Genomic DNA, 26768 nt, shown 5'->3' with positions numbered 1-26768 from the left:
TAAGGCCTGGTAACTAACACTACTCTGGCTGGTACCACTAAGGCCTGGTGACTAACACACACTAACACTACTCTGGCTGGTACCACTAAGGCCTGGTGACTAACACACACTAACACTACTCTGGCTGGTACCACTAAGGCCTGGTGACTAACACACACTAACACTACTCTGTGTGTGTGTGTGTGTGGTGTGTGTGTGTGGTGTGTGTGTGGTGTGTGTGTAGGCTGTTTGCAGAGAAGATCAATAAGAACGAGCGTAAGGGGAAGGCAGAGATCACCACCCTGCAGCAGAGTCAGGAACCTCCTAACTTCTGGGAGGTTCTGGGAGGACAACCTGAAGAGATACGCAAACACGTCCCTGATGACTTCACACCCGTACGACCCAAACTATACAAGGTACCCCCTGACCTCTGACCTCTAATCAGACACGTCCCTGATGACTTCACACCCGTACGACCCAAACTATACAAGGTACCCCCTGACCTCTAATCAGACACGTCCCTGATGACTTCACACCCGTACGACCCAAACTATACAAGGTACCCTCTGACCCCTGACCTCTGACCTCTGACCCCTGACCTCTAATCAGACACGTTCCAGATGACTTCACACCCGTACGACCCAAACTATACAAGGTACCCTCTGACTCCTGACCCCTGACCTCTAATCAGACACGTTCCAGATGACTTCTCACCCGTACTGACCCAAACTATACAAGGGACCCTCTGACCCCTGACCTCTAATCAGACACGTCCCTGATGACTTCACACCCGTACGACCCAAACTATACAAGGTACCCCTGACCTCTGACCTCTAATCAGACACGTCCCTGATGACTTTACACCTCATGTTGTTGTCTACGACCCAAACTATACAAGGTACCCTCTGACCCTGACCTCTACTCAGACACGTGGGTCTGATGATTTCACACCCATATGACCCAAACTATACAAGGGGTCTGGGCTAATGTTGTCTAGGTGGGTCTGGGATGACTGACTAATGTTGTTAGCTGGGTCTGTGTCTGGGCATCTAATGTTGTTGTCTAGCTGGGTCTGGGCTAATGTTGTTGTCTAGGTGGGTCTGGGCTAATGTTGTTGTCTAGGTGGGTCTGGGCTAATGTTGTTGTCTAGCTGGGTCTGGGCTAATGTTGTTGCTGGGTCTGGGCTAATGTTGTTGTCTAGCTGGGTCTGGGCTAATGTTGTTGTCTAGCTGGGTCTGGGCTAATGTTGTTGTCTAGCTGGGTCTGGGCTAATGTTGTTGTTTAGCTGGGTCTGGGTCTGGGCTAATGTTGTTTAGGTGGGTCTGGGTCTGGGCTAATGTTGTTTAGGTGGGTCTGGGTCTAATGGGTCTGGCTATGTTGTTTAGGTGGGTCTGGTCTGGGCTAATGTTGTTTAGGTGGGTCTGGGTCTGGGCTAATGTTGTTGTTCTGGGTGGGTCTGGTGGGTCTGGGCTAATGTTGTCTAGGTGGGTCTGGGCTAATGTTTGTCTAGGTGGGTCTGGGCTAATGTTGTCTAGGTGGGTCTGGGCTAATGTTGTCTGGGCTAATGTTGTCTAGGTGGGTCTGGGCTAATGTTGTCTAATGTGGGTCTGGGCTAATGTTGTCTAGGTGGGTCTGGGTCTGGGCTAATGTTGTCTAGGTGGGTCTGGGTCTAATGTTGTTGTAGGTGGGTCTGGGCTAATGTTGTCTAGGTGGGTCTGGGCTAATGTTGTCTAGGTGGGTCTGGGCTAATGTTGTTGTTTAGGTGGGTCTGGGTCTGGGCTAATGTTGTTGTAGGTGGGTCTGGGTCTAATGTTGTTGTTTAGGTGGGTCTGGGCTAATGTTGTCTAGGTGGGTCTGGGCTAATGTTGTCTAGGTGGGTCTGGGCTAATGTTGTCTAGGTGGGTCTGGGCTAATGTTGTCTAGGTGGGTCTGGGCTAATGTTGTTGTCTAGGTGGGTCTGGGCTAATGTTGTTGTTTAGGTGGGTCTGGGTCTGGGCTAATGTTGTTGTTTAGGTGGGTCTGGGTCTGGGCTAATGTTGTCTAGGTGGGTCTGGGTCTGGGCTAATGTTGTTTAGGTGGGTCTGGGTCTGGGCTAATGTTGTTGTTAGGTGGGTCTAGGGATGGGTCTGGGTCTGGGCTAATGTTGTTGTCTAGGTGGGTCTGGGTCTGGGCTAATGTTGTTTAGTCTGGGTGGGTCTGGTCTAGGTGGGTCTGGGCTAATGTTGTCGTCTAGGTGGGTCTGGGCTAATGGTGTTGTCTAGGTGGGTCTGGGCTAATGTTGTTGTCTAGGTGGGTCTGGGCTAATGGTGTCGTCTAGGTGGGTCTGGGCTAATGGTGTTGTCTAGGTGGGTCTGGGCTAATGGTGTTGTCTAGGTGGGTCTGGGCTAATGTTGTCGTCTAGGTGGGTCTGGGCTAATGGTGTTGTCTAGGTGGGTCTGGGCTAATGGTGTTGTGGGTCTAGGTGGGTCTGGGCTAATGGTTGTCGTCTAGGTGGGTCTGGGCTAATGTTGTTGTTTAGGTGGGTCTGGGCTAATGGTGTTGTTTAGGTGGGTCTGGGCTAATGTTGTGTTGTCTAGGTGGGTCTGGGCTAATGGTGTTGTCTAGGTGGGTCTGGGCTAATGTTGTTGTCTAGGTGGGTCTGGGCTAATGTTGTTGTCTAGGTGGGTCTGGGCTAATGTTGTGTTTAGGTGGGTCTGGGCTAATGGTGTTGTCTAGGTGGGTCTGGGCTAATGGTGTTGTCTAGGTGGGTCTGGGCTAATGTTGTTGTTGTTTAGGTGGGTCTGGGCTAATGTTGTTGTTTAGGTGGGTCTGGGCTAATGTTGTTGTTTAGGTGGGTCTGGGCTAATGTTGTGTTGTTTAGGTGGGTCTGGGCTAATGGTGTTGTCTAGGTGGGTCTGGGCTAATGTTGTTGTTTAGGTGGGTCTGGGCTAATGTTGTTGTCTAGGTGGGTCTGGGCTGATGTTGTCGTGGGTCTGGGTGGGTCTGGGCTAATGTTGTTGTTTAGGTGGGTCTGGGCTAATGTTGTTTAGGTGGGTCTGGGATGATGTTGTCTAGGTGGGTCTGGGCTCATGTTGTTGTCTAGGTGGGTCTGGGTTAATGTTGTTTAGTGGGTCTAATGTTGTTGTTTAGGTGGGTCTGGGGGTCTAATGTTGTTGTTTAGGTGGGTCTAGGTGGGTCTGGGCTAATGTTGTTGTCTAGGTGGGTCTGGGCTAATGTTGTTGTTTAGGTGGGTCTGGGCTAATGTTGTTTAGGTGGGTCTGGGATGATGTTGTTTAGGTGGGTCTGGGTTAATGTTGTTGTTGTTTAGGTGGGTCTGGGTTGATGTTGTTTAGGTGGGTCTGGGTCTGGGGCGGTCTGGGATGATGTTGTTTATGTTGTTGTTGTCTAGGTGGGTCTGGGTTAATGTTGTTAGTTGTTTAATGTTGTTGGGTCTGGGATGATGATGTTGTTGGTGGGTCTGGGCTAATGTCTAGGTGGGTCTGGGCTAATGTTGTTGTTTAGGTGGGTCTGGGATGATGTTGTTTAGGTGGGTCTGGGCTAATGTTGTTGTTGTTTAGGTGGGTCTGGGATGATGTTGTTTAGGTGGGTCTGGGTTAATGTTGTTGTTGTTTAGGTGGGTCTGGGCTAATGTTGTTGTTGTTTAGGTGGGTCTGGGATAATGTTGTTTAGTGTCTAGGTGGGTCTGGGTTAATGTTGTTGTTGTTTAGGTGGGTCTGGGATGATGTTGTTTAGGTGGGTCTGGGCTAATGTTGTTGTTGTTTAGGTGGGTCTGGGCTAATGTTGTTGTTGTTGTTTAGGTGGGTCTGGGATGATGTTGTTTAGGTGGGTCTGGGCTAATGTTGTTGTTGTTTAGGTGGGTCTGGGCTAATGTTGTTGTTTAGGTGGGTCTGGGATGATGTTGTCTAGGTGGGTCTGGGCTAATGTTGTTGTTGTTTAGGTGGGTCTGGGTTAGGTGGGTCTGGGCTAATGTTGTTTAGGTGGGTCTGGGATGATGTTGTTTAGGTGGGTCTGGGCTAATGTTGTTGTTGTTTAGGTGGGTCTGGGAATGATGTTGTTGTTTAGGTGGGTCTGGGCTAATGATGTTGTCTAGGTGGGTCTGGGCTAATGTTGTTGTTGTTTAGGTGGGTCTGGGATGATGTTGTTTAGGTGGGTCTGGGATGATGTTGTTTAGGTGGGTCTGGGCTAATGTTGTTGTTGTTTAGGTGGGTCTGGGTCTGGGATACCTGGGATAGCTCCCTCAAATCAACTACAAGCTGTCAGTGGAACACAAAGAGAAGGTCAAACTGGACAAACTGCCGGAACTACGACTGGTAACTATGGTGTAACTATGGTGTAACTATGGGGTAACTATGGGGTAACTATGGGGTAACTATGGTGTAACTATGGTGTAACTATGGGGTAACTATGGTGTAACTATGGGGTAACTATGGTGTAACTATGGGGTAACTATGGTGTAGTTAAACTGTGTAACCTGTTCTGTTATAATCAGTCTCCGTCTGTCTGTGTCTCTAGCTCCAGACCCTGCTGGACACTAAAGGAGTGTACATCCTGGACTGTCTGTCTGATGTGTTTATCTGGATTGGGAGGAAGTCTCCTCGTCTGGTGAGAGCAGCTGCCCTGAAGCTGGGACAGGAAGTCTGCACTATGCTGCACCGCCCCAAACACGCTACTGTTACCAGGAACCTGGAGGGGACAGAGTGTCAGGTAGGCAGATACCCTCCTGGAGGTTTTAACTCCTACCCTGTTCCTGGAGAGAGACCCTCCTGGAGGTTTTAACTCCTACCCTGTTCCTGGAGAGAGACCCTCCTGGAGGTTTTAACTCCTACCCTGTTCCTGGAGAGAGACCCTCCTGGAGGTTTTAACTCCTACCCTGTTCCTGGAGAGAGACCCTCCTGGAGGTTTTAACTTTAGTGCCTTGTTGCAAACAGGAGGCATGTTTGAATATTTGTAAGGTATTTGTACAGAGATGAGGTAGACATTGTATGTGTGGGCTACAGAGGAGGTAGTCATTTTATGTGTTGACATTGCTAACAGGAGGCATGTATGGTTGAGTCATTGTATGTGTGGGCTACAGAGATGAGGTAGTCATTGTAGTCATTGTATGTGTGTGGGCTACAGAGATGAGGTAGTCATTGTATGTGTGGGCTACAGAGATGAGGTAGTCATTGTATGTGTGGGGTACAGAGATGAGGTAGTCATTGTATGTGTTGGGGTACAGAGATGAGGTAGTCATTGTATGTGTGGGCTACAGAGATGAGGTAGTCATTGTATGTGTTGGGGTACAGAGATGAGGTAGTCATTGTATGTGTTGGGGTACAGAGATGAGGTAGTCATTGTATGTGTGGGGTACAGAGATGAGGTAGTCATTAAAAAACAGAGATCATTAAAAAATCACGTTAAACACTATATATATACATTATTATTGCACACAGAGTGAGTCCATGCATCAACGAAGCCCTTTTCTTGTGGCTGCAATCACGTTAATGGGATCGATATGACAACAGCCAGTGAAAGTGCAGGGCGCCAAATTCAAAACAGAAATCTCATAATTAAAATTCCTCAAACATACATGTATCTTATACCGTTTTAAAGGTAATCTTGTTGTTAATCCCACCACAGTGTCTGATTTCAAATGTGCTTTACAGCGAAAGCACACCAAACGATTATGCTAGGTGACCACCAAGCCACAGAATAAACACAGCCATTTTTCCAGCCAAAGAGAGGAGTCACAAAAGCACAAATGGAGATAAAATGAATCACTAACCTTTGATGATCTTCATCAGATGACACTCATAGGACTTCATGTTACACAATACATGTATGTTTTAATTGATAAAATGCATATTTATATTTTGCATAGCCACATTGATTCAACAGAAATACTCATCATAAATGTAGATGATAATGCAAGTTATACACATGGAATTATAGATTTACCTCTCCTCTTACGTCCACCTGAGACGCAGATGTCCCATCTAGGCATCTGGAAATGCAAATGCGCTACGCCAAATGCTAATAGCACTCGTTAAAACTCAAACGTTCATCAAAACACACATGTAGGGCACTGAATTAAAGTTACACTCGTTGTGAATCTAGCCAACAAGTCAGATTATTAAAATGCTTTTCGGCGAAAGCATGAGAAGCATGAGAAGCTATTATCTGATAGCATGCAACACCCCGAAATACCTGAAGGCGACGTAAACAAAAGAATTAGCGTAGCCGGCGCTACACAAATAGCAGAAATAAAATATAAAACTTTCATTACCTTGGACGAGTTTCTTTGTTGGCACTCCTATGTCCCATAAACATCACTATTGGGTCTTTTTTTCGATTAAATCGGTCCATATATACCCAAAATATCCATCTATGGAAACTGTGTGATTCAGAAAAAAGACCGTTTCAAAACGCTACGTAATTTTTTTAAATTAAAAAATTCGACGATAAACTTTCACAAAACACTTCGAAATACTTTTGTAATCCAACTTTAGGTATTAGTAAACGTTAATAATCTATCAAATTGATCACGAGGCGATGTGTATTCAATAGCTCCACGTCTTCAAATCATCTTCCAAAATCTCTCTTCCATAACGTCCTGTCGGAGACCGGATGGAAAGTGGTCTCTCTAACTCGTTTGACCAAGGAACAACTCCCAGGCAATTGACAAGAGTGGTGACATCGTGTGGAAGCTGTAGGACTTGCAATCTAGGCACTATTTAATTTCGTGCCCCTTGAACAATACATGCAAGTGGCGCATGGATATTTTTTTCAGTTTTCAGTGATCAGTTTTTCTTGCGCTTTTCGATAAAACAGACGCTCTGTTATAGTCACAGCGGTGATTTAACCAGTTTTAGAAACGTGAGAGTGTTTCCTATCCACACATACTAATCATATGCATATACTATATTCCTGGCATGAGTAGCAGGACGCCGAAATGTTGCGCGATTTTTAACAGAATGTTCGAAAAAGTAGGGGGTAGGATCAACAGGTTAATGCAACCGCTGTGTCAGATTTCAAAAAAACTTTACGGAAAAAGCAAACCATGCAATGATCTGAGACGGCGCTCAGAAAAATAATGAAATTAGCCGCCATGTTGGTGTCAACAGAAACCAGAAATTTCATGATAAATATTCCCTTACCTTTGATGATCTTCATCGGAATGCACTCCCAGGAATCCTAGTTCCACAATAAATGCTTGATTTGTTAGATAATGTCCATTATTTATGTCCAAGTAGCTACTTTTGTTAGCGCGGTAGGTAAATAAATCCAAACGGACGTGCAGGTCGAGCATTACTTTGGACAAAAAGTTATATTACAGGTCGAAGAAACATTTCAAACTAAGTATAGAATCAGTCATTAGGATGTTTTTATCATAAATCTTCAATAAAGTTCCAACCGGAGAATTCCTTTGTGTCTACAGAAGCAATGGAAAGCAGGTCGCTCTAATGTGGATTGTGCGTGACCAGGAAATGGCTCTCTGCCAGTATTCTGACTCATTCAGCTCTTATTCAGTCCCACAACACAATAGAAGCCTCATTCAAGTTTCTAAAGACGGTTGACATCTAGTGGAAGCCCTAGGAAGTGCAACTTCATCCATATCCCAATGTGAATACAATAGGGCCTGGGTTGAAAATATACCAACCTCAGTCTCCAACAGAGTCAATGTGGAGGCTATATATACGGTACAGAGTCAATGTGGAGGCTACAGGGGGTACGGTACAGAGTCAATGTGGAGGCTATAGGGGGTACAATGTGGGGCTATATACAGGGGTACCGGTACAGAGTCAATGTGGAGGCTATATACAGGGGGCTACCGGTACAGAGTCAATGTGGAGGCTATATACAGGGGGACCGGTACAGAGTCAATGTGGAGGCTATATACAGGGGTACTGGTACAGAGTCAATGTGGAGGCTATATACAGGGGGTACGGTACAGAGTCAGTGTGGAGGCTAGTCCTCAACTGGCAGCTTCATTAACTTCTTGGATATAGGGGGCTCTTTTAATTTATGGATAAAAAAAAACGTGCCCGTTTTTAAGCGCAATATTTTGTCACGAAAAGATGCTCGACTATGCATATAATTGGCAGCCTTGGAAAGAAAACACTCTAAGGTTTCCAAAACTGCAAAGATATTATCTGTGAGTGCCACAGAACTCATGCTGGCGAAACCAAGATGAAACTTCAACCAGGAAATGGGCAGAATTTTTGAAGCTCTGTTTTCCATTGTCTCCTTATATGGCTGTGAATGCGCCTGGAATGAGCCTGCCCTTTCTATCGTTTCTCCAAGGTGTCTGCAGCATTGTGACGTGTTTGTAGGCATATCATTGGAAGATTGGCCATAAGAGACTACATTTACCAGGGGTCCGCCCGGTATCCTTTGTCTAAATGGTGCGTAATCTACAAGCTGCACGCAGTCATCCAGTGATTGAGAGGAGAGAGAGGAGGCTTTCAACGAACGATATATCATGAAGAGATATGTGAAAAACACCTTGAGGATTGATTCTAAACAACGTTTACCATGTTTCAGTCGATATTATGGAGTTAATTTGGAAAAAAGTTTGGCGTTTTGAAGACTGAATTTTCGTTTTTTTTTGGTAGCCAAACGTGACGCACCAAACGGAGCAATTTCTCCTAAACAAATAATCTTTCAGGAAAAACTGAGCATTTGCTATCTAACTGAGTCTCCTCATTGAAAACCATCTGAAGTTCTTCAAAGGTAATGATTTTATTTGAATGATTTTCTGGTTTTTGTGAAAATGTTGCCTGCTAATGCTAACGCTAAATGCTACGCTAGCTATTACACAAATGCTTGCTTTGCTATGGTTGAGAAGCATATTTTGAAAATCTAAGATGACAGTGTTGTTAACAAAGGCTAAGCTTGGGAGCTAGGATATTAATTTCATTTCATTTGCGATTTTCATGAATAGTTAACGTTGCGTTATGGTAATGAGCTTGAGGCTGTATTCACGATCCCGGATCCGGGATGGCTCGATGCAAGAAGTTAAATAGTTCCCCCAAAACACCCGTCTCAACGTCAAAAGTGAAGAGGCGACTCCGGGATGCTGGCCTTCTAGGCAGAGTTGCAAAGAAAACGCCGTATCTCAGACTGGCCAATAAAAAGAAAAGATTAAGATGGGCAAAAGAACACAGACACTGGACAGAGGAACTCTGCCTAGAAGGCCAGCGTCCCGGTAGTCGCCTCTTCACTGTTGACGTTGAGACTGGTGTTTTGAAGGGTACTATTTAATGAAGCTGCCAGTTGAGGACTTGTCTGTTTCTCAAACTAGACACTCTAATGTACTTGTCCTCCTGCTCAGTTGTGCACCGGGGCATCCCACTCCTCTTTCTATTCTGGTTAGGGCCAGTTTGATCTGTTCTGTGAAGGGAGTAGTACACAGCGTTGTACGAGATCTTCAGTTTCTTGGCAATTTCTGACATGGAACAGCCTTCATTTCTCAGAACAAGAATAGACTGACGAGTTTTAGAAGAATGTTTTGTTTCTCAGGGTGTATAATGGGAATAACATCAGGTTTGTTTCTCAGGGTGTATAATGGGAATAACATCAGGTTTGTTTCTCAGGGTGTATAATGGGAATAACATCAGGTTTGTTTCTATATAATGGGAATAACATCAGGTTTGTTTCTCAGGGTGTATAATGGGAATAACATCAGGTTTGTTTCTCAGGGTGTATAATGGGAATAACATCAGGTTTGTTTCTCAGGGTGTATAATGGGAATAACATCAGGTTTGTTTCTCAGGGTGTATAATGGGAATAACATCAGGTTTGTTTCTCAGGGTGTATAATGGGAATAACATCAGGTTTGTTTCTCAGTTTCTCAGGGTGTATAATGGGAATAACATCAGGTTTGTTTCTCAGGGTGTATAATGGGAATAACATCAGGTTTGTTTCTATAATGGGAATAACATCAGGTTTGTTTCTCAGGGTGTATAATGGGAATAACATCAGGTTTGTTTCTCAGGGTGTATAATGGGAATAATGGAATAGACTTAATTTCTCAGAACAAGAATAGACTGACGAGTTTTAGAAGAAATCAAACCCACAAATGTTTCTGGCCATTTTGAGCTTGTAATCAAACCCACAAATGCTGATGCTCCAGATACTCAACCAGTCTAAAGAAGGACAGTTTTATTGCTTCTTTAATCAGGACAACAGTTTTCAGCTGTGAACATAATTGCAAAAGGGTTTTCTAATGATCAATTAGCCTTTTAAAATGCTAAACTTGGATTAGCCAACACAACGTGTCATTGGAACACAGGAGTGATGGTTGCTGATAACGGACCTCTGTACGCCTATGTAGATATTCCATATAAAATCTGGAGTTTCCAGCTACAACAGTCATTTACAACATTAACAATGTCTACACTGTATTTCTGATCAATTTTACGTTATTTTAATGGACAAAAAATTGGATTTTATTTCAAAAACAAGGACATTTAAGTGACACAGATTTTGTTGTTGCAACCTGAATTTAAAATGGATTACATTTTGATAAATGTAAATGACTTGGCAAGGGGTCAAATGACTTGGCAAGGGGTCAAATGACTTGGCAAGGGGTCAAATGACTTGGCAAGGGGTCAAATGACTTGGCAAGAGCAAGATAAATACTTATAGGAGTTGACATGACATTATAACTCTCCTCCCTTTTCCAAGTGTTTAAGTTTAACAACTGGAAGGATGTCCTAAATGTGGACTACACACTAACCCTCTCTCTCTGTCTGTCTCTCTCGGTCTCTGTCTCTCTCTGTGTCTCTCTGTCTCTCTCTGTGTGTCTCTCTGTCTCTGTCTCTCTCTGTGTCTCTCTGTCTCTGTCTCTCTCTGTGTCTCTCTCCCTCTGTCTCTGTCTCTCTCTGTCTCTTTCTCCAGGTGTTTAAGTCTAAATTTCAGAACTGGGATGATGTCCTGAAGGTGGACTACACCAGAGCAGCTGAGAGTGTAGAGCAACAGCAAGGATTACAGGGGAAGGTGAGTAACATGACCTGTTGTGTAGGGGTGTATGCTAGCTATCAACTAGCTTGGTGTAGGGGTGTATGCATGCTAGCTAGCTACAGGGGAAGGTGAGTAACATGACCTGTTGTGTAGGGGTGTATGCTAGCTATCAACTAGCTTGGTGTAGGGGGGTATGCTAGCTAGCTCCCTCTAGCAACTAGCTTGGTGTAGGGGGGGTGTGCTAGCTAGCTCCCTCTAGCAACTAGCTTGGTGTAGGGGTGTATGCTAGTTAGCTCCCTCTAGCAACTAGCTTGGTGTAGGGGGGTATGCTAGTTAGCGCCCTCTAGCAACTAGCTTGGTGTAGCTCTTCTAATGATCCTTTACTTTGCTACTTGACCTTTAACCCTGACCCCTAACCCTTCTATCTGTGAATAACTCCTGACCATTAACCCTGACCCCAACTCTAACCCTTCCATCTGTGAATAACTCCTGACCTTTAACCCTGACCCCAACTCTAACCCTTCCATCTGTGAATAACTCTTGACCTTTAACCCTGACCCCTAACTCTAACCCTGCCATCTGCTGTCCTGGAAGTGTGTTTGACTCAGGACCTTAACTGCTGACCTTTAACCCTGACCCCTAACTCTAACCCTGGAATTCCCCAGGGCTGCTGTCTAGGCCCCTTACTGGTAGAATTAGGAATTCCCCAGGGCAGCTGTCTAGGCCCCTTACTGGTAGAATGAGGAATTCCCCAGGGCAGGTGTCTAGGCCCCTTACTGGTAGAATTAGGAATTCCCCAGGGCAGCTTTCCAGGCCCCTTAGACTTGTTTCAATCTTTGCGAATGACCTGCCACTGGCTTTGAGGAAAGCCCTTTAGTACCATGCAGACAGGGACATTTCTCATGTTTGGATCCTGTTTTTGGACTTGATTGGTAGATTCAAATTAAGTCTTTAAAATGTGTCACCTGTCTTGTCTGTGTCAGGTCAAGAAGGATGCTGAGAAGAAAGACGAGATGAAGGCTGACCTCACCGCCCTCTTCCTCCCCAGACAACCCCCATGGTCCTCACTGAGGTAAAGCCCTCTTCCTCCCCAGACAACCCACCCATGGTCCTCACTGAGGTAAACAGCTCTCTTCCTCCCCAGACAACCCCCATGGTCCTCACTGAGGTAAACGGCTCTCTTCCTCCCCAGACAACCCCCCATGGTCCTCACTGAGGTAAACAGCTCTCTTCCTCCCCAGACACCCCCCATGGTCCTCACTGAGGTAAACGGCTCTCTTCATCCCCAGACAACCCCCATGGTCCTCACCGAGGTAAACAGCTCTCTTCCTCCCCAGACAACCCCCATGGTCCTCACTGAGGTAAACAGCTCTCTTCATCCCCAGACAACCCCCATGGTCCTCACTGAGGTAAACACCTCACCGCCCTCTTCCTCTGACACCCCCCCATGGTCCTCACTGAGGTAAACAGCTCTCTTCCTCCCCAGACAACCCCCCATGGCCGTAAACATCAGCTGGTGTGTAAACTCTGGTTCTTGGTAGGGGCTGTTGATTCAGCCCCCCTCTGTTGAGGGAGGGGCAGTTGATTCAGCCCCCCTCTGTTGGCAGGAGGGGCAGTTGATTCAGCCCCCCTCTGTTGGCGGTAGGGGCTGTTGATTCAGCCCCCCTCTGTTGGCGGTAGGGGCTGTTGATTCAGCCCCCCTCTGTTGGAGGAAGTGGCAGTTGATTCAGCCCCCCTCTGTTGGCGGTAGGGGCAGTTGATTCACCCCCCCTCTGTTGGAGGTAGGGGCAGTTGATTCAGCCCCCCTCTGTTGGAGGTAGGGGCAGTTGATTCAGCCCCCCTCTGTTGGAGGTAGGGGCAGTTGATTCAGCCCCCCTCTGTTGGAGGTAGGGGCAGTTGATTCAGCCCCCCTCTGTTGGAGGTAGGGGCAGTTGATTCAGCCCCCCTCTGTTGGAGGTAGGGGCAGTTGATTCAGCCCCCCTCTGTTGGAGGTAGGGGCAGTTGATTCGGCTGCGCTGAGTGCGTTCCCATTTTGAACCACTTCATGTGTCTGAAGGTACAAACTCCGCCTAGCCGCCTGGCCCAGAGAACAAATCAAGTGCACTTTTTGGCCTACCTCTGGCCAATCCGATAGCTCAGATCATGGTGTCTGCAGCCTCCAGCAGCCCACAGTGAGAGGATGAGAGACTGTCAGCGAATACAGCCGCTGTTTTTAGGACTTGATGTTTCAACGTCGTCTTCAGCGCTGTCAACACTTTATTCACCCTTGTTGCCATTAAACCTCCTCTCTCCTGGTCGCTGGCGCTACAGAGCGGATCCATAGGAATGTGTTGTTATTAGTGGCAGCTTTTTCATGTTCCCTCTTCTTCCTCTTCCCTCTCCCTCCTCTTCCTCTTCCCTCTCCCTCTTCCTCCTCCCTCCCTCCTCTTCCCTCTCTCTCCTTCCTCCTCCCTCTCTCTCTCCCTCCCCTCTCCCCTCCCTCTCTCTCCCCCTCCTCCCTCCTCTCTCCAGGCAGAGCAGATGATGGAGGAGTGGAATGAGGATCTGGATGGAATGGAGGGATTCGTGGGAGGGGAAGAAGTTTGCTCGTCTGCCGGAGGAGGAGTTTGGACACTTCCACACACAGGACTGCTACGTCTTCCTGTGCAGGTACACACACACACCACACCACACACAGGACTGCTACGTCTTCCTGTGCAGGTACACACACACACACACACACACACACACACACACACACACACACACACAGGACTGCTACGTCTTCCTGTGCAGGTACACACACCACACACAGGACTGCTACGTCTTCCTGTGCAGGTACACACACCACACACAGGACTGCTACATCTTCCTGTGGAGGTACACAAACACACCACACACAGGACTGCTACGTCTTCCTGTGGAGGTACACAAACACACCACACACAGGACTGCTACGTCTTCCTGTGGAGGTACACAAACACACCACACACAGGACTGCTACGTCTTCCTGTGGAGGTACACAAACACACCACACACAGGACTGCTACGTCTTCCTGTGGAGGTACACAAACACACCACACACAGGACTGCTACGTCTTCCCACACCTCACTCACTCACACCAGACAGACAGAAAGACAGAGGACTGTAGGAGGACTGTAGGTCTGTCTCAGGACTGTAGGTCTGTCTCAGGACTGTAGGAGGACTGTAGGTCTGTCTCAGGACTGTAGGAGGACTGTAGGTCTGTCTCAGGACTGTAGGAGGACTGTAGGTCTGTCTCAGGACTGTAGGAGGACTGTAGGTCTGTCTCAGGACTGTAGGAGGACTGTAGGTCTGTCTCAGGACTGTAGGAGGACTGTAGGTCTGGACTGTAGGTCTGTCTCAGGACTGTAGGAGGACTGTAGGTCTGTCTCAGGACTGTAGGTCTGTCTCAGGACTGTAGGTCTCTGTCTCAGGACTGTAGGAGGACTGTAGGTCTGTCTCAGGACTGTAGGAGGACTGTAGGTTTGTCTCAGGACTGTAGGAGGACTGTAGGTCTGTCTCAGGACTGTAGGAGGACTGTAGGTCTGTCTCAGGACTGTAGGAGGACTGTAGGGTCTGTCTCAGGACTGTAGGAGGACTGTAGTAGGTCTGTCTCAGGACTGTAGGAGGACTGTAGTAGTCTGTCTCAGGACTGTAGGAGGACTGTAGGTCTGTCTCTGGGAGGACTGTCTGTCTCAGGACTGTAGGAGGACTGTAGGTTTGTCTGTCAGGACTGTAGGTCTGTCTCAGGACTGTAGGAGGACTGTAGGTCTGTCTCAGGACTGTAGACTGTAGGTCTGTCTCAGGACTGTAGGAGGACTGTAGGTCTGTCTCAGGACTGTAGGACTGTCTCAGGACTGGAGGACTGTAGGTCTGTCTCAGGACTGTAGGAGGACTGTAGGTCTGTCTCAGGACTGTAGGAGGACTGTAGGTCTGTCTCAGGACTGTAGGAGGACTGTAGGTCTGTCTCAGGACTGTAGGAGGACTGTAGGTCTGTCTCAGGACTGTAGGAGGACTGTAGGTCTGTCTCAGGACTGTAGGAGGACTGTAGGTCTGTCTCAGGACTGTAGGAGGACTGTAGGTCTGTCTCAGGACTGTAGGAGGACTGTAGGTCTGTCTCAGGACTGTAGGAGGACTGTAGGTCTGTCTCAGGACTGTAGGAGGACTGTAGGTCTGTCTCAGGACTGTAGGAGGACTGTAGGTCTGTCTCAGGACTGTAGGAGGACTGTAGGTCTGTCTCAGGACTGTAGGAGGTCTGTCTGTAGGTCTGTCTCAGGACTGTAGGTCTGTCTCAGGACTGTAGGTCTGTCTCAGGACTGTAGGTCTGTCTCAGGACTGTAGGTCTGTCTCAGGACTGTAGGAGGACTGTAGGTCTGTCTCAGGACTGTAGGAGGACTGTAGGTCTGTCTCAGGACTGTAGGAGGACTGTAGGTCTGTCTCAGGACTGTAGGAGGACTGTAGGTCTGTCTCAGGACTGTAGGAGGACTGTAGGTCTGTCTCAGGACTGTAGGAGGACTGTAGGTCTGTCTCAGGACTGTAGGAGGACTGTAGGTCTGTCTCAGGACTGTAGGTCTGTCTGTCTCAGGACTGTAGGAGGACTGTAGGTCTGTCTCAGGACTGTAGGAGGACTGTAGGTCTGTCTCAGGACTGTAGGAGGACTGTCTCAGGAGGTCTGTCTCAGGACTGTAGGAGGACTGTAGGTCTGTCTCAGGACTGTAGGAGGACTGTAGGTCTGTCTCAGGACTGTAGGAGGACTGTAGGTCTGTCTCAGGACTGTAGGAGGACTGTAGGTCTGTCTCAGGACTGTAGGAGGACTGTAGGACTAGGTTTGTCTCAGGACTGTAGGAGGACTGTAGGTCTGTCTCAGGACTGTAGGAGGACTGTAGGTCTGTCTCAGGACTGTAGGAGGACTGTAGGTCTGTCTCAGGACTGTAGGAGGACTGTAGGTCTGTCTCAGGACTGTAGGAGGACTGTAGGTCTGTCTCAGGACTGTAGGAGGACTGTAGGTCTGTCTCAGGACTGTAGGAGGACTGTAGGTTTGTCTCAGGACTGTAGGTCTGTCTCAGGACTGTAAGGAGGACTGTAGGTCTGTCTCAGGACTGTAGGAGGACTGTAGGTCTGTCTCAGGACTGTAGGAGGACTGTAGGTCTGTCTCAGGACTGTAGGAGGACTGTAGGTCTGTCTCAGGACTGTAGGAGGACTGTAGTAGGTCTGTCTCAGGACTGTAGGAGGACTGTAGGACTGTAGGTCTGTCTCAGGACTGTAGGAGGACTGTAGGGTCTGTCTCAGGACTGTAGGAGGACTGTGGGTCTGTCTCAGGACTGTAGGAGGACTGTAGGGTCTGTCTCAGGACTGTAGGAGGACTGTAGGGTCTGTCTCAGGACTGTAGGGACTCTGTCTCAGGACTGTAGGAGGACTGTAGGTCTGTCTCAGGACTGTAGGAGGACTGTAGGTCTGTCTCAGGACTGTAGGAGGACTGTAGGTCTGTCTCAGGACTGTAGGAGGACTGTAGGTCTGTCTCAGGACTGTAGGAGGACTGTAGGTCTGTCTCAGGACTGTAGGAGGACTGTAGGTCTGTCTCAGGACTGTAGGAGGACTGTAGGTCTGTCTCAGGACTGTAGGAGGACTGTAGGTCTGTCTCAGGACTGTAGGAGGACTGTAGGTCTGTCTCAGGACTGTAGGAGGTCTCAGGACTGTAGGAGGACTGTGGGTCTGTCTCAGGACTGTAGGAGGTCTGTCTCAGGACTGTAGGAGGACTGTAGGTCTGTCTCAGGACTGTAGGAGGACTGTAGGTCTGTCTCAGGACTGTAGGAGGACTGTAGGTCTGTCTCAGGACTGTAGGAGGACTGTAGGTCTGTCTCAGGACTGTAGGAGGACTGTAGGTCTGTCTCAGGACTGTAGGAGGACTGTGGGTCTGTCTCAGGACTGTAGGAGGACTGTGGGTCTGTCTCAGGACTGTAGGAGGACTGTAGGTCTGTCTCAGGACTGTAGGAGGACTGTGGGTCTGTCTCAGGACTGTAGGTCTGTCTCAGGACTGTAGGTCTGTCTCAGGACTGTAGGTCTGTCTCAGGACTGTAGGAGGACTGTAGGTCTGTCTCAGGACTGTAGGAGGACTGTAGGTCTGTCTCAGGACTGTAGGAGGACTGTAGGTCTGTCTCAGGACTGTAGGAGGACTGTAGGTCTGTCTCAGGACTGTAGGAGGACTGTAGGTCTGTCTCAGGACTGTAGGAGGACTGTAGGTCTGTCTCAGGACTGTAGGAGGACTGTAGGTCTGTCTCAGGACTGTAGGGACTGTCTCAGGACTGTAGGTCTGTCTCAGGACTGTAGGAGGACTGTAGGTCTGTCTCAGGACTGTAGGAGGACTGTAGGTCTGTCTCAGGACTGTAGGAGGACTGTAGGTCTGTCTCAGGACTGTAGGAGGACTGTAGGTCTGTCTCAGGACTGTAGGAGGACTGTAGGTCTGTCTCAGGACTGTAGGAGGACTGTAGGTCTGTCTCAGGACTGTAGGAGGACTGTAGGTCTGTCTGTAGGAGGACTGTAGGTCTGTCTCAGGACTGTAGGAGGACTGTAGGTCTGTCTCAGGACTGTAGGAGGACTGTGTCTCAGGTCTGTCTCAGGACTGTAGGACTGTAGGAGGACTGTGGGTCTGTCTCAGGACTCTGTCTGTCTCAGGACTGTAGGAGGACTGTAGGTCTGTCTCAGGACTGTAGGAGGACTGTGGGTCTGTCTCAGGACTGTAGGAGGACTGTAGGTCTGTCTCAGGACTGTAGGAGGACTGTGGGTCTGTCTCAGGACTGTAGGAGGACTGTGGGTCTGTCTCAGGACTGTAGGTCTGTCTGTAGGTCTGTCTCAGGACTGTAGGAGGACTGTGGGTCTGTCTCAGGACTGTAGGAGGACTGTAGGTCTGTCTCAGGACTGTAGGAGGACTGTAGGTCTGTCTCAGGACTGTAGGAGGACTGTAGGTCTGTCTCAGGACTGTAGGAGGACTGTAGGTCTGTCTCAGGACTGTAGGAGGACTGTAGGTCTGTCTCAGGACTGTAGGAGGACTGTAGGTCTGTCTCAGGACTGTAGGAGGACTGTAGGTCTGTCTCAGGACTGTAGGAGGACTGTAGGTCTGTCTCAGGACTGTAGGAGGACTGTAGGTCTGTCTCAGGACTGTAGGAGGACTGTAGGTCTGTCTCAGGACTGTAGGAGGACTGTAGGTTTGTCTCAGGACTGTACTGGTCTGTCTCAGGACTGTAGGAGGACTGTAGGTCTGTCTCAGGACTGTAGGAGGACTGTAGGTCTGTCTCAGGACTGTAGGAGGACTGTAGGTCTGTCTCAGGACTGTAGGAGGACTGTAGGTCTGTCTCAGGACTGTAGGAGGACTGTAGGGTCTGTCTCAGGACTGTAGGAGGACTGTCTCAGGAGGTCTGTCTCAGGTCTGTCTCAGGACTGGACTGTCTAGGTCTGTCTCAGGACTGTAGGAGGACTGTGGGTCTGTCTCAGGTCTGTGTCTCAGGACTGTAGGAGGACTGTAGGTCTGTCTCAGGTCTGTCTCAGGACTGTAGGAGGACTGTAGGTCTGTCTCAGGACTGTAGGGTCTGTCTCAGGACTGTAGGAGGACTGTAGGTCTGTCTCTGTAGGGACTGTGGGGTCTGTCTCAGGACTGTAGGAGGACTGTAGGTCTGTCTCAGGACTGTAGGAGGACTGTAGGTCTGTCTCAGGACTGTAGGAGGACTGTAGGTCTGTCTCAGGACTGTAGGAGGACTGTCTCAGGTCTGTCTCAGGACTGTAGGAGGACTGTAGGTCTGTCTCAGGACTGTAGGAGGACTGTAGGTCTGTCTCAGGACTGTAGGAGGACTGTAGGTCTGTCTCAGGACTGTAGGAGGACTGTAGGTCTGTCTCAGGACTGTAGGAGGACTGTAGGTCTGTCTCAGGACTGTAGGAGGACTGTAGGTCTGTCTCAGGACTGTAGGTCTGTCTCAGGACTGTAGGTCTGTCTCAGGACTGTAGGACTGTAGGTCTGTCTCAGGACTGTAGGAGGACTGTAGGTCTGTCTCAGGACTGTAGGAGGACTGTAGGTCTGTCTCAGGACTGTAGGAGGACTGTAGGTCTGTCTCAGGACTGTAGGAGGACTGTAGGTCTGTCTCAGGACTGTAGGAGGACTGTAGGTCTGTCTCAGGACTGTAGGAGGACTGTAGGTCTGTCTCAGGACTGTAGGAGGACTGTAGGTCTGTCTCTGTAGGACTGTAGGTCTGTCTCAGGACTGTAGGAGGACTGTCTGTCTCAGGACTGTAGGAGGACTGTAGGTCTGTCTCAGGACTGTAGGAGGACTGTAGGTCTGTCTCAGGACTGTAGGAGGACTGTAGGTCTGTCTCAGGACTGTAGGAGGACTGTAGGTCTGTCTCAGGACTGTAGGAGGACTGTAGGTCTGTCTCAGGACTGTAGGAGGACTGTAGGTCTGTCTCAGGACTGTAGGAGGACTGTAGGTCTGTCTCAGGACTGTAGGAGGACTGTAGGTCTGTCTCAGGACTGTAGGAGGACTGTAGGTCTGTCTCAGGACTGTAGGAGGACTGTAGGTCTGTCTCAGGACTGTAGGAGGACTGTAGGTCTGTCTCAGGACTGTAGGAGGACTGTAGGTCTGTCTCCCAGGACTGTAGGAGGACTGTAGGTCTGTCTCAGGACTGTAGGAGGACTGTAGGTCTGTCTCAGGACTGTAGGAGGACTGTAGGTCTGTCTCAGGACTGTAGGAGGACTGTAGGTTTGTCTCAGGACTGTAGGAGGACTGTAGGTCTGTCTCAGGACTGTAGGAGGACTGTAGGTCTGTCTCAGGACTGTAGGAGGACTGTAGGTCTGTCTCAGGACTGTAGGAGGACTGTAGGTTTGTCTCAGGACTGTAGGTCTGTCTCAGGACTGTAGGAGGACTGTAGGTCTGTCTCAGGACTGTAGGAGGACTGTAGGTTTGTCTCAGGACTGTAGGAGGACTGTAGGTCTGTCTCAGGACTGTAGGAGGACTGTAGGTCTGTCTCAGGACTGTAGGAGGACTGTAGGTCTGTCTCAGGACTGTAGGAGGACTGTAGTAGGTCTGTCTCAGGACTGTAGGAGGACTGTAGGTCTGTCTCAGGACTGTAGGAGGACTGTAGGTCTGTCTCAGGACTGTAGGAGGACTGTAGGGTCTGTCTCAGGACTGTAGGAGGACTGTAGGTCTGTCTCAGGACTGTAGGACTGTAGGAGGACTGTAGGTCTGTCTCAGGACTGTAGGAGGACTGTAGGTCTGTCTCAGGACTGTAGGAGGACTGTAGGTCTGTCTCAGGACTGTAGGAGGACTGTAGGTCTGTCTCAGGACTGTAGGAGGACTGTAGGTCTGTCTCAGGACTGTAGGAGGACTGTAGGTCTGTCTCAGGACTGTAGGAGGACTGTAGGTCTGTCTCAGGACTGTAGGAGGACTGTAGGTCTGTCTCAGGACTGTAGGAGGACTGTAGGTCTGTCTCAGGACTGTAGGAGGACTGTAGGTCTGTCTCAGGACTGTAGGAGGACTGTAGGTCTGTCTCAGGACTGTAGGAGGACTGTAGGTCTGTCTCAGGACTGTAGGAGGACTGTAGGTCTGTCTCAGGACTGTAGGAGGACTGTAGGTCTGTCTCAGGACTGTAGGAGGACTGTAGGTCTGTCTCAGGACTCTGTCTCAGGACTGTAGGAGGACTGTAGGTCTGTCTCAGGACTGTAGGAGGACTGTAGGTCTGTCTCAGGACTGTAGGAGGACTGTAGGTCTGTCTCAGGACTGTAGGAGGACTGTAGGTCTGTCTCAGGACTGTAGGAGGACTGTAGGTCTGTCTCAGGACTGTAGGAGGACTGTAGGTCTGTCTCAGGACTGTAGGAGGACTGTAGGTCTGTCTCAGGACTGTAGGAGGACTGTAGGTCTGTCTCAGGACTGTAGGAGGACTGTAGGTCTGTCTCAGGACTGTAGGAGGACTGTCTCTGTCTCAGGACTGTAGGAGGACTGTAGGTCTGTCTCAGGACTGTAGGAGGACTGTAGGTCTGTCTCAGGACTGTAGGAGGACTGTAGGTCTGTCTCAGGACTGTAGGAGGACTGTAGGTCTGTCTCAGGACTGTAGGAGGACTGTAGGTCTGTCTCAGGACTGTAGGAGGACTGTAGGTCTGTCTCAGGACTGTAGGAGGACTGTAGGTCTGTCTCAGGACTGTAGGAGGACTGTAGGTCTGTCTCAGGACTGTAGGAGGACTGTAGGTCTGTCTCAGGACTGTAGGAGGACTGTAGGTCTGTCTCAGGACTGTAGGAGGACTGTAGGTCTGTCTCAGGACTGTAGGAGGACTGTAGGTCTGTCTCAGGACTGTAGGAGGACTGTAGGTCTGTCTCAGGACTGTAGGAGGACTGTAGGTCTGTCTCAGGACTGTAGGAGGACTGTGGGTCTGTCTCAGGACTGTCTCAGGACTGTAGGTCTGTCTCAGGACTGTAGGAGGACTGTAGGTCTGTCTCAGGACTGTAGGAGGACTGTAGGTCTGTCTCAGGACTGTAGGAGGACTGTAGGTCTGTCTCAGGACTGTAGGAGGACTGTAGGTCTGTCTCAGGACTGTAGGAGGACTGTAGGTCTGTCTCAGGACTGTAGGAGGACTGTAGGTCTGTCTCAGGACTGTAGGTCTGTCTCAGGACTGTCTCAGGACTGTAGGTCTGTCTCAGGACTGTAGGAGGACTGTGGGTCTGTCTCAGGACTGTAGGAGGACTGTGGGTCTGTCTCAGGACTGTGGAGGACTGTGGTCTGTCTCAGGACTGTAGGAGGACTGTAGGTCTGTCTCAGGACTGTAGGAGGACTGTGGGTCTGTCTCAGGACTGTAGGAGGACTGTAGGTCTGTCTCAGGACTGTAGGTCTGTCTCAGGTCTGTCTCAGGACTGTAGGAGGACTGTGGGTCTGTCTCAGGACTGTAGGAGGACTGTGGGTCTGTCTCAGGACTGTAGGAGGACTGTAGGTCTGTCTCAGGACTGTAGGTCTGGTCTCAGCACTGTAGGTCTGTCTCAGGACTGTAGGAGGACTGTAGGTCTGTCTCAGGACTGTAGGAGGACTGTAGGTCTGTCTCAGGACTGTAGGAGGACTGTAGGTCTGTCTCAGGACTGTAGGAGGACTGTAGGTCTGTCTCAGGACTGTAGGAGGACTGTAGGTCTGTCTCAGGACTGTAGGAGGACTGTAGGTCTGTCTCAGGACTGTAGGTCTGTCTCAGGACTGTCTCAGGACTGTAGGTCTGTCTCAGGACTGTAGGAGGACTGTGGGTCTGTCTCAGGACTGTAGGAGGACTGTGGGTCTGTCTCAGGACTGTAGGAGGACTGTAGGTCTGTCTCAGGACTGTAGGAGGACTGTAGGTCTGTCTCAGGACTGTAGGAGGACTGTGGGTCTGTCTCAGGACTGTAGGAGGACTGTAGGTCTGTCTCAGGACTGTAGGACTGTCTCAGGACTGTCTCAGGACTGTAGGAGGACTGTGGGTCTGTCTCAGGACTGTAGGAGGACTGTGGGTCTGTCTCAGGACTGTAGGAGGACTGTAGGTCTGTCTCAGGACTGTAGGAGGACTGTAGGTCTGTCTCAGGACTGTAGGTCTGTCTCAGGACTGTAGGAGGACTGTAGGTCTGTCTCAGGACTGTAGGAGGACTGTAGGTCTGTCTCAGGACTGTAGGAGGACTGTAGGTCTGTCTCAGGACTGTAGGAGGACTGTAGGTCTGTCTCAGGACTGTAGGAGGACTGTAGGTCTGTCTCAGGACTGTAGGAGGACTGTCTCAGGACTGTCTCAGGACTGTAGGTCTGTCTCAGGACTGTAGGAGGACTGTGGGTCTGTCTCAGGACTGTAGGAGGACTGTGGGTCTGTCTCAGGACTGTAGGAGGACTGTGGGTCTGTCTCAGGACTGTAGGAGGACTGTGGGTCTGTCTCAGGACTGTAGGAGGACTGTGGGTCTGTCTCAGGACTGTAGGAGGACTGTAGGTCTGTCTCAGGACTGTAGGAGGACTGTGGGTCTGTCTCAGGACTGTAGGAGGACTGTGGGTCTGTCTCAGGACTGTAGGAGGACTGTCTGTCTCAGGACTGTGGGTCTGTCTCAGGACTGTGGGTCTGTCTCAGGACTGTAGCAGGACTGTGGGTCTGTCTCAGGACTGTAGCAGGACTGTGGGTCTGTCTCAGGACTGTAGCAGGACTGTAGCAGGTCTGTCTCAGGACTGTAGCAGGTCTGTCTCAGGACTGTAGCAGGTCTGTCTCAGGACTGACTGTAGCAGGTCTGTCTCAGGACTGTAGCAGGTCTGTCTCAGGACTGTAGGGTCTGTCTCAGGACTGTAGCAGGTCTGTCTCACTGTAGCAGGTCTGTCTCAGGACTGTAGCAGGTCTGTCTCAGGACTGTAGCAGGTCTGTCTCAGGACTGTAGCAGGTCTGTCTCAGGACTGTAGCAGGTCTGTCTCAGGACTGTAGGACAGGTCTGTCTCAGGACTGTAGCAGGAGGACTGTAGCAGGTCTGTCTCAGGACTGTCTGTCTCAGGACTGTAGGTCTGTCTCAGGACTGTAGCAGGTCTGTCTCAGGACTGTAGGGTCTGTCTCAGGACTGTAGCAGGACTGTAGGTCTGTCTCAGGACTGTAGCAGGACTGTAGGTCTGTCTCAGGACTGTAGCAGGACTGTAGGTCTGTCTCAGGACTGTAGCAGGACTGTAGGTCTGTCTCAGGACTGTAGCAGGACTGTAGGTCTGTCTCAGGACTGTAGCAGGACTGTAGGTCTGTCTCAGGACTGTAGGAGGACTGTGGGTCTGTCTCAGGACTGTAGGAGGACTGTGGGTCTGTCTCAGGACTGTAGGAGGACTGTGGGTCTGTCTCAGGACTGTAGGAGGACTGTGGGTCTGTCTCAGGACTGTGGGTCTGCCTCAGGACTGTAGGAGGACTGTGGGTCTGTCTCAGGACTGTAGGAGGACTGTGGGTCTGTCTCAGGACTGTAGGAGGACTGTGGGTCTGTCTCAGGACTGTAGGAGGACTGTGGGTCTGTCTCAGGACTGTGGGGACTGTCTCAGGTCTGTCTCAGGACTGTGGGGACTGTCTCAGGTCTGTCTCAGGACTGTGGGTCTGTCTCAGGACTGTGGGTCTGTCTCAGGACTGTGGGTCTGTCTCAGGACTGTGGGTCTGTCTCAGGACTGTGGGTCTGTCTCAGGACTGTGGGTCTGTCTCAGGACTGTGGGTCTGTCTCAGGACTGTAGCAGGACTGTGGGTCTGTCTCAGGACTGTAGCAGGACTGTGGGTCTGTCTCAGGACTGTAGCAGGACTGTGGGTCTGTCTCAGGACTGTAGCAGGACTGTGGGTCTGTCTCAGGACTGTAGCAGGACTGTGGGTCTGTCTCAGGACTGTAGGAGGACTGTAGGTCTGTCTCAGGACTGTAGGAGGACTGTAGGTCTGTCTCAGGACTGTAGGGACTCTGTCTCAGGACTGTAGGAGGACTGTCTGTCTCAGGACTGTAGGAGGACTGTAGGTCTGTCTCAGGACTGTAGGAGGACTGTAGGTCTGTCTCAGGACTGTAGGAGGACTGTAGGTCTGTCTCAGGACTGTAGGAGGACTGTAGGTCTGTCTCAGGACTGTAGGAGGACTGTAGGTCTGTCTCAGGACTGTAGGTCTGTCTCAGGACTGTCTCAGGACTGTAGGTCTGTCTCAGGACTGTAGGAGGACTGTGGGTCTGTCTCAGGACTGTAGGAGGACTGTAGGTCTGTCTCAGGACTGTAGGAGGACTGTGGGTCTGTCTCAGGACTGTAGGAGGACTGTGGGTCTGTCTCAGGACTGTAGGAGGACTGTGGGTCTGTCTCAGGACTGTAGGAGGACTGTAGGAGGACTGTAGGTCTGTCTCAGGACTGTAGGAGGACTGTGGGTCTGTCTCAGGACTGTAGGAGGACTGTGGGTCTGTCTCAGGACTGTAGGAGGACTGTCTCAGGACTGTGGGTCTGTCTCAGGACTGTGGGTCTGTCTCAGGACTGTAGCAGGACTGTAGCAGGTCTGTCTCAGGACTGTAGCAGGACTGTGGGTCTGTCTCAGGACTGTAGGGACTGTCTCAGGTCTGTCTCAGGACTGTAGGGTCTGTCTCAGGACTGTAGGGTCTGTCTCAGGACTGTGGGTCTGTCTCAGGACTGTAGCAGGTCTGTCTCAGGACTGTAGGGTCTGTCTCAGGACTGTAGGGTCTGTCTCAGGACTGTAGGGTCTGTCTCAGGACTGTAGGGTCTGTCTCAGGACTGTAGCAGGTCTGTCTCAGGACTGTAGCAGGTCTGTCTCTGGACTGTAGGACTGTCTCAGGACTGTAGGTCTGTCTCAGGACTGTAGCAGGTCTGTCTCAGGACTGTAGGGTCTGTCTCAGGACTGTAGCAGGACTGTCAGGACTGTCTGTCTCAGGACTGTAGGGTCTGTCTCAGGACTGTAGCAGGACTGTAGGTCTGTCTCAGGACTGTAGCAGGACTGTAGGTCTGTCTCAGGACTGTAGCAGGACTGTAGGTCTGTCTCAGGACTGTAGCAGGACTGTAGGTCTGTCTCAGGACTGTAGCAGGACTGTAGGTCTGTCTCAGGACTGTAGGAGGACTGTAGGTCTGTCTCAGGACTGTAGGTCTGTCTCAGGACTGTAGCAGGACTGTAGGTCTGTCTCAGGACTGTAGGAGGACTGTGGGTCTGTCTCAGGACTGTGGGTCTGCCTCAGGACTGTAGGAGGACTGTAGGTCTGTCTCAGGACTGTAGGAGGACTGTGGGTCTGTCTCAGGACTGTAGGAGGACTGTGGGTCTGTCTCAGGACTGTGGAGGACTGTGGGTCTGTCTCAGGACTGTGGGTCTGTCTCAGGTCTGTCTCAGGACTGTGGGTCTGTCTCAGGACTGTCTCAGGACTGTGGGTCTGTCTCAGGACTGTGGGTCTGTCTCAGGACTGTGGGTCTGTCTCAGGACTGTGGGTCTGTCTCAGGACTGTGGGTCTGTCTCAGGACTGTGGGTCTGTCTCAGGACTGTGGGTCTGTCAGGACTGTGGGTCTGTCTCAGGACTGTAGCAGGACTGTGGGTCTGTCTCAGGACTGTAGCAGGACTGTGGGTCTGTCTCAGGACTGTAGCAGGACTGTGGGTCTGTCTCAGGACTGTAGCAGGACTGTGGGTCTGTCTCAGGACTGTAGCAGGACGTGGGTCTGTCTCAGGACTGTAGCAGGACTGTAGGTCTGTCTCAGGACTGTAGCAGGACTGTAGGTCTGTCTCAGGACTGTAGCAGGACTGTAGGTCTGTCTCAGGACTGTAGCAGGACTGTAGGTCTGTCTCAGGACTGTAGCAGGACTGTAGGTCTGTCTCAGGACTGTAGCAGGACTGTAGGTCTGTCTCAGGACTGTAGCAGGACTGTAGGTCTGTCTCAGGACTGTAGGAGGACTGTGGGTCTGTCTCAGGACTGTAGGAGGACTGTGGGTCTGTCTCAGGACTGTAGCAGGACTGTGGGTCTGTCTCAGGACTGTAGGAGGACTGTAGGTCTGTCTCAGGACTGTAGGAGGACTGTGGGTCTGTCTCAGGACTGTAGGAGGACTGTGGGTCTGTCTCAGGACTGTGGGTCTGTCTCAGGTCTGTCTCAGGACTGTGGGTCTGTCTCAGGTCTGTCTCAGGACTGTGGGTCTGTCTCAGGACTGTGGGTCTGTCTCAGGACTGTGGGTCTGTCTCAGGACTGTGGGTCTGTCTCAGGACTGTAGCAGGACTGTGGGTCTGTCTCAGGACTGTAGCAGGACTGTGGGTCTGTCTCAGGACTGTAGCAGGACTGTGGGTCTGTCTCAGGACTGTAGGAGGACTGTGGGTCTGTCTCAGGACTGTAGCAGGACTGTGGGTCTGTCTCAGGACTGTAGCA

At 50.1% G+C, this 26768-nt stretch overlaps 1 long non-coding RNA gene and 1 pseudogene across 1 annotated transcript; both read left to right on the top strand.

Moving 5' to 3' along the window:
- The window catches only part of LOC121845234, an 82562-nt pseudogene that overhangs the window by 33497 nt on the left and 22297 nt on the right, over positions 1–26768 (top strand).
- Positions 9381–9881, top strand: LOC121845235. The gene is made up of 3 exons (XR_006082461.1): positions 9381–9578; positions 9610–9794; positions 9840–9881. It is a non-coding gene; the product is annotated as an uncharacterized LOC121845235 (long non-coding RNA).

This window comes from Oncorhynchus tshawytscha, unplaced genomic scaffold, assembly GCF_018296145.1.
Source record: "Oncorhynchus tshawytscha isolate Ot180627B unplaced genomic scaffold, Otsh_v2.0 Un_contig_612_pilon_pilon, whole genome shotgun sequence".
NCBI classification, from domain to species: domain Eukaryota; kingdom Metazoa; phylum Chordata; class Actinopteri; order Salmoniformes; family Salmonidae; genus Oncorhynchus; species Oncorhynchus tshawytscha.
Note: the sequence above shows the minus strand (reverse complement) of the source record. Positions and strands in the feature narration are given on the sequence as shown.